The sequence below is a fragment of the Microtus pennsylvanicus genome, chromosome 16, assembly GCF_037038515.1.
Source record: "Microtus pennsylvanicus isolate mMicPen1 chromosome 16, mMicPen1.hap1, whole genome shotgun sequence".
Classification (NCBI taxonomy): Eukaryota; Metazoa; Chordata; class Mammalia; order Rodentia; family Cricetidae; genus Microtus; species Microtus pennsylvanicus.
Window position 1 is genome coordinate 47,785,664 of NC_134594.1, and position 9,017 is coordinate 47,794,680.

Genomic DNA, 9,017 nt, shown 5'->3' on the forward strand with positions numbered 1-9,017 from the left:
TTTAATGTCCTCATCTACAAAATGAAAATTAATATTATAATTAATAATAGACCCTACCAGAAAGAGGTGTTGGGGGACTAAGTGAAATGTTATATGTTAGCCTAAGGGATTGTTTGGCAAAGAAGCCAGCTCTCAGTAAGAGTTAATGGAGATTTAACAGTAATAATTTACTATTCGCAGAAGACTCTTCCAGAAAGGCAAAACAGAAAGACCCTAGATCAGCCGCATGGTTTTCCTGGTTGTGGTCAGTTCACAACTAAATGCCTTGATTGTGCACCGCTCTCCCCCAGCTCAAGAAGCAACAGGAAATCACAGCGTCAGGCTTCATATTTGTCTCAAATGACTTAAACCACAAGGAAGGCAAACTATCAGGAAGGCTGCAGAGAACGCAGGGCCATTGTGTGCTCCTGGGAGGCGCCATCATCGAGGAAGAGTCTCCTGTCATCACAGAGCTCTTTAAGGACCACAATGAGAGATGGGGAAGAAATTTGCAAGGCTTTTAAGGAAGCTATGATGGACTTAATGAGCTCAGGGTTTACAAAGACACGGCAGAAAACTGAGAAAAAGCACGGGACCGAGAGTGATCATCATAGGAGAAGTGTCTGGAAGATGAAAGTCTAAAATAAGCTGAGACATGTACAAAAAAGAAAAAGATAGGAGAACAGAAGGTCCTAGGCAAGATTAGGGAGGGAGAGGCCGACCTGTGCTTGAGTGGATGGTGAACGGGCAGCTTCTTCAGACAGCGAAGCCATAGCCCCGGGATAACTTCCTTTGTCTGTTTTCCCCGAGAATCACAGGAGAACAGCATTTGGAGGAATAGAGGGCATTGGTAAGTGACGATAGGACCAAGGAGTCTTTAAGGGGCATCATGGGTGAGCTCCCAGTTGGGTACAAGGTGCAGCCGTGAATGGATTATGTGCCCGGGCAACTTGCAAATGAGATTCTGCAGTCATTACTGGTGGAAATTGAAAGGATCTCAGAGAATGGAAGATGAGATGAAACAGAAATGCTGGTGAACGCATTTGCTTATTTTTAGAAATGGAGAAGCAGTTGAGCTAGGAGAATATAGAATTTGCTCTTAGAATCACAGGCAGGGAAGCTGGCGATCCGCCTGGGGGAGGCATTGGTCATGGAAGGGATAGCTGGTGAGCTCCCTGGACAACATGGCAGGCTGCCGGACGAGCCATCATGGGTGGGTCCCATTCTCTTCTTTTTCTTCCTTTCATGTTCTTAGGTGTAGGGTCCCCAGAGGTCAACTGGACTGCGCATCCGGACTTCATGAGATCTCTCTACTGCTGTGGCTGAGGGTCTGCGGGAGGGAGGAACTGTTCTTAGTGGGAAATGCCACGTGGGCACTCTCCAGCAGGACGGCCATTTCTAATGGTTTCTTGCTCTCTCTTCCTTCTCTAGCCTGAATATTTTTTATGTTATTGTTGTTTTTTATTCTAGTATTTATGACAAGACCACTGTGTGTCGGGACATCTGTTTAAACATCTTTCTCACACGCACAGTTAGATGAAGCCAGAGGCTGGCCTTTCAGCTTCAGGACACCTGTGTCCCAAGCTGCTGTTGTTGACTTACATCCATGGGCTGCAGACAGAGGGCAGAGGAGGGGGAAGACCCGTGCTGAGGTCAGCAGGACCCACCACGGTATTTCCAGGGTCATAGGAACAGGAAGCCATTTAACTGAGCAAACTGAAGATCCTGGAGAAAGGTTAACCACAGGACCCTAGGCGCACACAGTGTAGGAGGAAACAAGGGAGCTTGGGAGTTTGAGTAAACAAGAGTTAGGTGGCAGGAAGCTCAATCTGAGACGATCATATGACAGGCAAAAGCCAAATACAAGGAGACAACCTAGTTCCTTAGCTTTCAGTCAGTCTTAAGAGAATAGCTAGAGATTTGGAGTCATTAGCATAATTTGATGGATTAGCAAGAGGAGGCAGAATTCCTCACCCAGATTTTTTGTCTGTCTTATTTTCAGAACCGCATTTTAAGACTCAACCATGGTGGGAAAAAGTCACGAGCTGAGCATGCTGGGAACTGCAATTTCCTGGAGGCCTTCTTTCACAAGCTTAGAGACTGTGTTCTCAGGGAAAGCAGCCAGGACCCAACACCATTGGGAAACAAAACAGCACCTTGCGTTCTTCTGGGAGCTGGGACTTTGGAGGCTGCTTGAGCACTCTTGCTCCTCCCACACTGGGAAGAGCCTCTTCCAGGACACTGCTGCCTTTCAAAGGTGACCATTGCCTACAGTAAGAACTGCATTTTGCATCTCAGCCCAGACTGCACACAAACACACATGGGCTACTGCAACAACATTCCAGAAAAATCATTTATTGGGTTTAAGTGACTTGGATCTGGTCCATTCTGTTTTATTCTAGTCTAGTCTGTACAGTTCTTTTCTTTATCAAAGCTACTTAAAAATGCTTATCTAGATCATTCATCAGATGAATTTCTTGGCTTTGTGTGTGTGTATGTGTGTGTGTGTGCATGTTTGTGTTTTAAGACAGGGTTTCTCTGTATAGCCTTGGCTGTCCTAGAACCCACTCTGTAGACCAGGTTGTCCCAGAACTCATAGAGATCCACATGTCTCTGCCTCCTAAGTGCTGGGATCAAAGGTGTGTACCACGATGCCTAGCTCACTTCCTGGCACACCTTTTCACCTGTCGGGAAAAGCCCTGCCTGTCCTACAACACCCATGACACCCTTCCTAGACTCCTCTTGAGAAACCCAAGTCCTGCTTGCCTCTGGGTGTCTGTGCTCACACCCACAAACTCCCACCCCTGCCTTGGAAACGTTAGCTATACTTCTCGGCACATGGATAATGATGTTCATCGAAAGCTCTGTCCCGGTCTTGCCCAGGCAGACTCTCCTTCAATTCAACAGTGGTTTTTAGTGTGAGTCTTAGCTCCATTCTCCCTTCTCAAACAGAGCAAACTGAGGCCAAGGCCAAGGCAGGTCAGGAAAGAAACCCAGTGAACATGGTGTTGCTGCTTTGGACTTCTTTCCAGCTTCTATTCCAACCCCAGGGATCGTGACACTGGGTTTGTGGTCTTAATTACTGCTTACATCTTAACTGCTGTTACTGGTCGGTGGATCCTTGAAGTTTGGGACCACTTAATATTATTAACGATATTTTAGATGTTTCTAGCATCCAGTACAGCTACTAGAAGGCCTTCCAAAGGTTTCCTAGGGAGAGCTGATGACATAGTGATATTGCCCAGATGTTAGAGAGGGCTTAGGATTACTTATGTAACTCTGAGGTAGGGGTTGGCAACATTTTCCTGTAAGGAGAGAGTTAGTAAAGACTTTAGGTATGCAGGCTGTAGAGGTTCTGTTACTATGAGACTCTGCCATGGTAGTGTCACAGTTGCCAGTGACAATGTGGAGACAAAAGGCTGTAGCTGAGTCTCAATAAAACTTTATTTATAGACACAGAAATTTGAATCTCATGTAATGTCACCTCCTGAAGTTTTCTTAAAATATAAAAAGGTTTTCACATCTTAAAAATGTAAAACTGTTTTAAATTGTGGAACCACTCTTAGCTTACTGCCTATAAAGCAATGTTCTGTTCAGAATCAACCTGAGGACTATTGTCAGGTTGAACTGGTATAGACAGCAGTCTGGAGCTGGCAGGTGGAAATACATTAGACTCTCTGATGTTCAGGCAGGCTAGGGAGAGGAGCCCATCAATTTAGGGCAACTCTACACCCCAGAAGTTTCTCTGATAAGAGCTTTGCAGCCAGGGACTCAGGCATTGTCTGTGGGGATGCAGGCGTGAGTTAGGACAGGTGGAGACACACCAGGTGATTCAAAAAAGCCTTTCTTCTACTTCCTAAGGTTCCATGCGGTGGCTCCCTGGGCTTTAGAGCAAAACCACAAGAGCTGAACTGATTGTCGGGAAGGTCATTCAGAATTAGTAGAAACGTCTGAGTTATAAAACGGCTTATAAGAAATGATGCTTCATTGCGTTCAAGGACATTCGGCAATCAAACGGACACTTAACAAAGCCTGTCAATAATCCATTTGAATTGCACTTCGCATTTTTCAAAGTGCTTTCCAGTACATTATTCCCATTGATCTGCCCAGGCACCCTAGGAGGCGGACAGCCCCATTCTACAGGAGAGGTCACCTCGAACACCTTCACCGGAGGCCACGGCTCAGAACAGCTGCGGACTCTGCCCTGCAGCCGCAGCGACCTGCTACAAATGCCAACTTCATATGATGAATCTTGCTTATGGAGAATACATATCCCCGACTCAAGCTTATTTTTAACCCCCGAGAATCTCCTAGAAACATGGCCACATACCCAGATTAGCGCGAAGAACTCATTCCACTTGCGCTAATGAAACACCGCGAGAATTCACCGGAAGTCCTCCCCGAGTCTGAAGGAGGAAAAAATGTATCTCAGATGAGAGAGGTTTCGTTCAGGCTCAGATATGTTTTCCTTCTGCTAACTTCGTAATTGAGAGAAGACAGAGCTGGGAGGTCTGATACCAGAGGAGGAAACCTCCAACTTCTGGGCTGCGCTTTCTTCCTTGCCTATCAGAGAAAGTGTGGCCTGGGGGACATGGCGCGCTGCCAGCCAGCCAGCCCTCGTGAACTGGGGGACTTGAGCCTATTCTTCCTACCTCCCAGCTTGGGGCTCTCATCAGCATTTCTATGCCAAATTGGGCTTTGGCACACCTAAGGATGCCTTGGCAAACTTTGTTAATTTCCCAAGAGCAACTTCCTGGTTCTTAATTAGGTCTTTTATTCCTAGATGTCTATATTTAACTGAGCTCCGTTAGCACTGACCTCTTTTGGACCCTGCCAAGACCGTCGGGGAGGTGGCAGTGGCAGTTGAGTCTAGACAGGGCAATTATTCAGATAACTAAGCTCCCCCAACTCATTCTTACAGCGATACCCTGCGAGGAGAGGGCCAGCCACCGAGTGACGCCTTCCTGGGCTCGTTAAATAACCACTCTATGCTATCCTTCGCTGCGCCCAGAGAGGCAGAGTGTGAGCCAGATGCAAGATTTCACCGCTTAGCTCAGAGGGACAGAGTATACAGGGGGAAATGTAGACTGGAAAAAAAAAGCTTCTGAGAAAGGATCTCAGCAGTGCAGGAAACTCCAAGGTGTCCATTCCCCTTGTCTGTAAATTTGAAAATAATCTAACTTCAGAGGCAGGAGAAACGGATCAATAGTTCCTGGTGCAGTCACACAATGGTCCTGGCCCAGTCACACAATGGGACCCGATTTAAGCTGGAAGAGCATGAATGAGTGAGAATCCCGTGTATCAAAACAGAGAGCTCTAAACACATTGTTGAGCCTCCGAAGCAAGCCACAGAAGGTGCTCGGGATACAAAAACATTTGCCAAACTATAAAATGGCTCGGTAATGATGTTGTATCTTATTTATGGGTAACGTGTATGTGGTGTAAATATTTTTTAAATCAAATAATAAAAAACCGCTAGAGATGTCGCGATAAGACAAAAATTAAAACACAAACTTTTTTTTTTTAAGAAAATCAAATGCATGACAACGTCACACACTGTCACCACAGGAGGGAATGGAGACATGTTTACTAAAAGCATACGTAGGGTTGGAAGCTCAGCTCCACAGTGTTGCCCATGGAAGCCCGAGAAGTTCTTTTTCCAAGACCTCCATTCAGGTAAAACTGGATCCTTGGCCACACCATGCAGGGGGATTTCACGGTGAGCTGCTACAAAGCTGAGGTGGAGCCTATGAAAATGGACAGAGACGTGAGGACTGTGTCTGGTAATTTTCTGCCAATGTGACCCAAGCTAGAACCATTTGGGAGGGGAACCTCAAGGAAGAAGATGCCCCTATAGGGAAATCGGATGGGGGCATTGTCTTGATTAATGATTGACGTAGGAGGGCCCAGCCCACGGTGGGCAGTGCCACCTATGAGGAGGTGGTCCTGGTGGTACAGGAAAGTATGGTGGGCAAGTCATGGGGGGGGCAAGCCAGTATGCAGATCCTTCCACGGTCTTTGCTTCAGTTTCTGCCTCCAGTTTCTTGCCTTCCTTGAGCTCCTTCCTTGGCTTCCCTAAGTGATGAACTGCGATCCTGACGTATATGCCAAATAAAACCTTCGCTCCTCAAGTTGCTTTGTTCATGGTGTTTTATCACAGCAATAGAGAGCAAACTGGAGCAGACAGACAGAACAGGGCACACCCGAGGGAGTGAGAGTGAGCTGCTCAGAGAAAAACTGCCCTGCAGTGTGTCAAGGTGGATGCTACTTAGTGGCTCTCAAGTTCCAACGTAGAGTACCTAAGACACGATTCCCCCTCCCTCTTCTTGACAAGTGAGGTCATCGTATGGTTCTGGAGTTGCCTTCGATGGGACCACAGTAAGATAAGATAAAACCAGGGACCACTGGGGTTGCACAAGAGAGCTGGGGAATGTCTTGTTATTGCAGCACAGGTTGTCAGTGACAGTCCTAGAAAGCCAGAAGGGGCCCTGCTGGGAAGGGAGAGAGACCTTCAGGCAATGTTAGCTGTGTTGGAATTCTCCTTTCTCCACTGGCAAGAGGCTTCAGTCAGACTCGCTCACGGTGGCCGTCCCCTCCCCTCCTATGGCCCCACGGTTCTCTGCCTTTGTGTTTTGCCTCATTTATTGTGAACTCTGTGAAGTTCATTTTTTTAAGCTACATAATAAATTCACAGGGTATTATCAATGCTCTTAGTGGTTAACATGCTGTTATTATCCCCTTCAGTATTTCTGGAATACTTTATGGAAAAATGAAAGGGGAGGTAGTGGGAGAAGTTGGGCTTGGTTTATGGAGGACGAGTTGAGAGATGATGAGAAAATCTTAGGAGAGGTCTGTGCAGTCGTTAGATGTAGCAAGAGGGGCCGCTTGTTCTTCGTGACCACCCGGCTAGCTTAGACCTCAAATAACCACACACAGAAACTGTATTAATTAAATCACTACTTGGCCCATTAGATCTAACTTCTTATTGGCTAACTCTTACATCTTCGTTTAACCCATTTCTATTAATCTGTGTATTGCCACGTGGCTGTGGCTTACCAAGTAAAATTCCCAGCCTCTATCTCCGGTGGTTCCATGGCTTCTCTCCGACTCCACCCTTCTTTCTCCCAGCATACAGCCTAGCTTTCCCTGCCTAGTTCTGTTCTTCCCTCCCATGGACTCAAAGCGGATCTTTATTCATTAATGGTAATCCCAGCACATAGACGGGACTCCCACATCAACTAGGGTTGAGAATGTCTCCTAGAGGCCTTTGAGCTAATGGTGGCATTTGGGGGAGATGGTGAACTTTTAGAGGTGGGGCCTCAGGGAAGAAAGCTGGGTCATTGGAGAAGGGCTTTTCTCCTACCCATCTCTCTTATTTTCTGTCACAGGGGGAGCATCTCAGTTCACAGAATTCTCCCTGCCATGAGTGTTCTTCGTTGCCAGGAACGTACAAAGCTACTGGGCCTGCAAACCATGGGCTGAAGTCTGAAACTTGTAGCCCAAGATAAACCTTCCCTCTTTTTAAGCCTATTGATATCTCAAGTATTTTGTCACAGTGATCAAGAGCAGGGCCTGTGACTCTTGTCCTCTGGATTGGTGAGTGTGACTCTGGGCACTGGGTGGATGTTACAGTCCTAAGTTTGACTCGGGCAGATCTGAAACTCAGCTTGAACATGTCTGCTGCCGTCTTAAACCACAAGTGCTTCTCCATCACCTGTCTCTGATCTTAGTGGCTTTCAACTGCCTGGAGGAGGACAGCTCGGTCTATGATAGGCCCCGTGCTCCCTTTGCCCTCCCCGTTTGAAATGCTGCTTCCTGGCATTAACTTGTTTGCTGTTTGACCAAACTGCAGGGGACCACAGCCTAGCCAAGAGGACGCACAAAATGAGCTAGCACAAACGATATGATTAGTAGCTGTTTCAGATCACGCATTTAAAATATGGGCAGCAAACAATTTAAAAATGTATGAAAGCTTGAAAAACAAAAATTAATTGGTGAAGACGGGATTATTTTTCAGACAACTGTTACATTGTCACACTTAGATAAATTAACAGTTGTCCTTGATATAATCATGAATCAAGTGGAATGAACACTTAATGTTTCAATTCTCTCATACGTTACAGTTTTACAATGTATTCATTTCAGTTAGACTCCAACTGTGGTCCATATCTTGTGATTAGTTAAATAAATGCTTTATACAATTTAAAGGGCAGATTTCTCCTAATATTCCCCTCTCTCTCTTCCCAACAGTTAATTTTAGAATCTCTCATTGGTCCTTTGGGCATTCTGATACTGGGTCACGCTGGCCCACTACCTCAGTGTGATCCATCATGGCCCACTGTCCTGTTTCCTAGAAATTCATTGTTCGATGAGGCCGAGGGTGATGGTTTATACACCAGAAAGCATCCAGGATCACCTAGGAAGGACAGGAGCTGCTGCTGGTGCCCGCAAGGGATTATCTAGATCAGGTTAGCCTCCGGACAGGTCTGTGGAGGATTTTCTTGATTAGATTCACTGTAGTAGGAAGAGGGGCTGGGCCCTGGACTGACCAAAAGGACGGGATTCTTGTTTTCTGCCGCTTCACTGCACATGCAATGTGACCAGCTACCTCTGTACTCTCTACTGTGATGGAATGTGCCCTGGAACTAAGCCAAAATGAACCTTTCTTCTTTCCATTGCTTATGTCTGTTACACACACAGAGACATACACACACACATGCACACACAAACACACACTTGTTACAGCAAACAGACAATCAACTAATACACTTAGCCAACCATTTTTTTTAAATCGTTTATTTGCATGCTTTTTAAGTCCCACTGAAGGATTCCTTGTTTGCAAACAAACAAAACAAACAAAATCCACATGCCTCCCTTATTAGCTGACTGAAACCTAAAATCGCGCTGCTGGAATCATTTTGTTTGAATTCTCAATTAAAATGCAAATACTCCTAGGAGAAGGGAAAACTTATCAGGCACCCATTCCTCAGTACGAAAGCTTTGTAGGGGCGAAAAGCGTGTCTTTCCCTCACACAGCC

General features: G+C 46.1%; 1 long non-coding RNA gene across 1 annotated transcript; it reads left to right on the forward strand.

Moving 5' to 3' along the window:
- The first annotated feature begins 2,189 nt into the window (after positions 1-2,189).
- LOC142836381 (uncharacterized) lies at positions 2,190-8,792 on the forward strand. The gene is made up of 3 exons (XR_012908059.1): positions 2,190-2,236; positions 5,508-5,746; positions 7,368-8,792. It is a non-coding gene; the product is annotated as an uncharacterized LOC142836381 (long non-coding RNA).
- Positions 8,793-9,017: the final 225 nt, after the last annotated feature.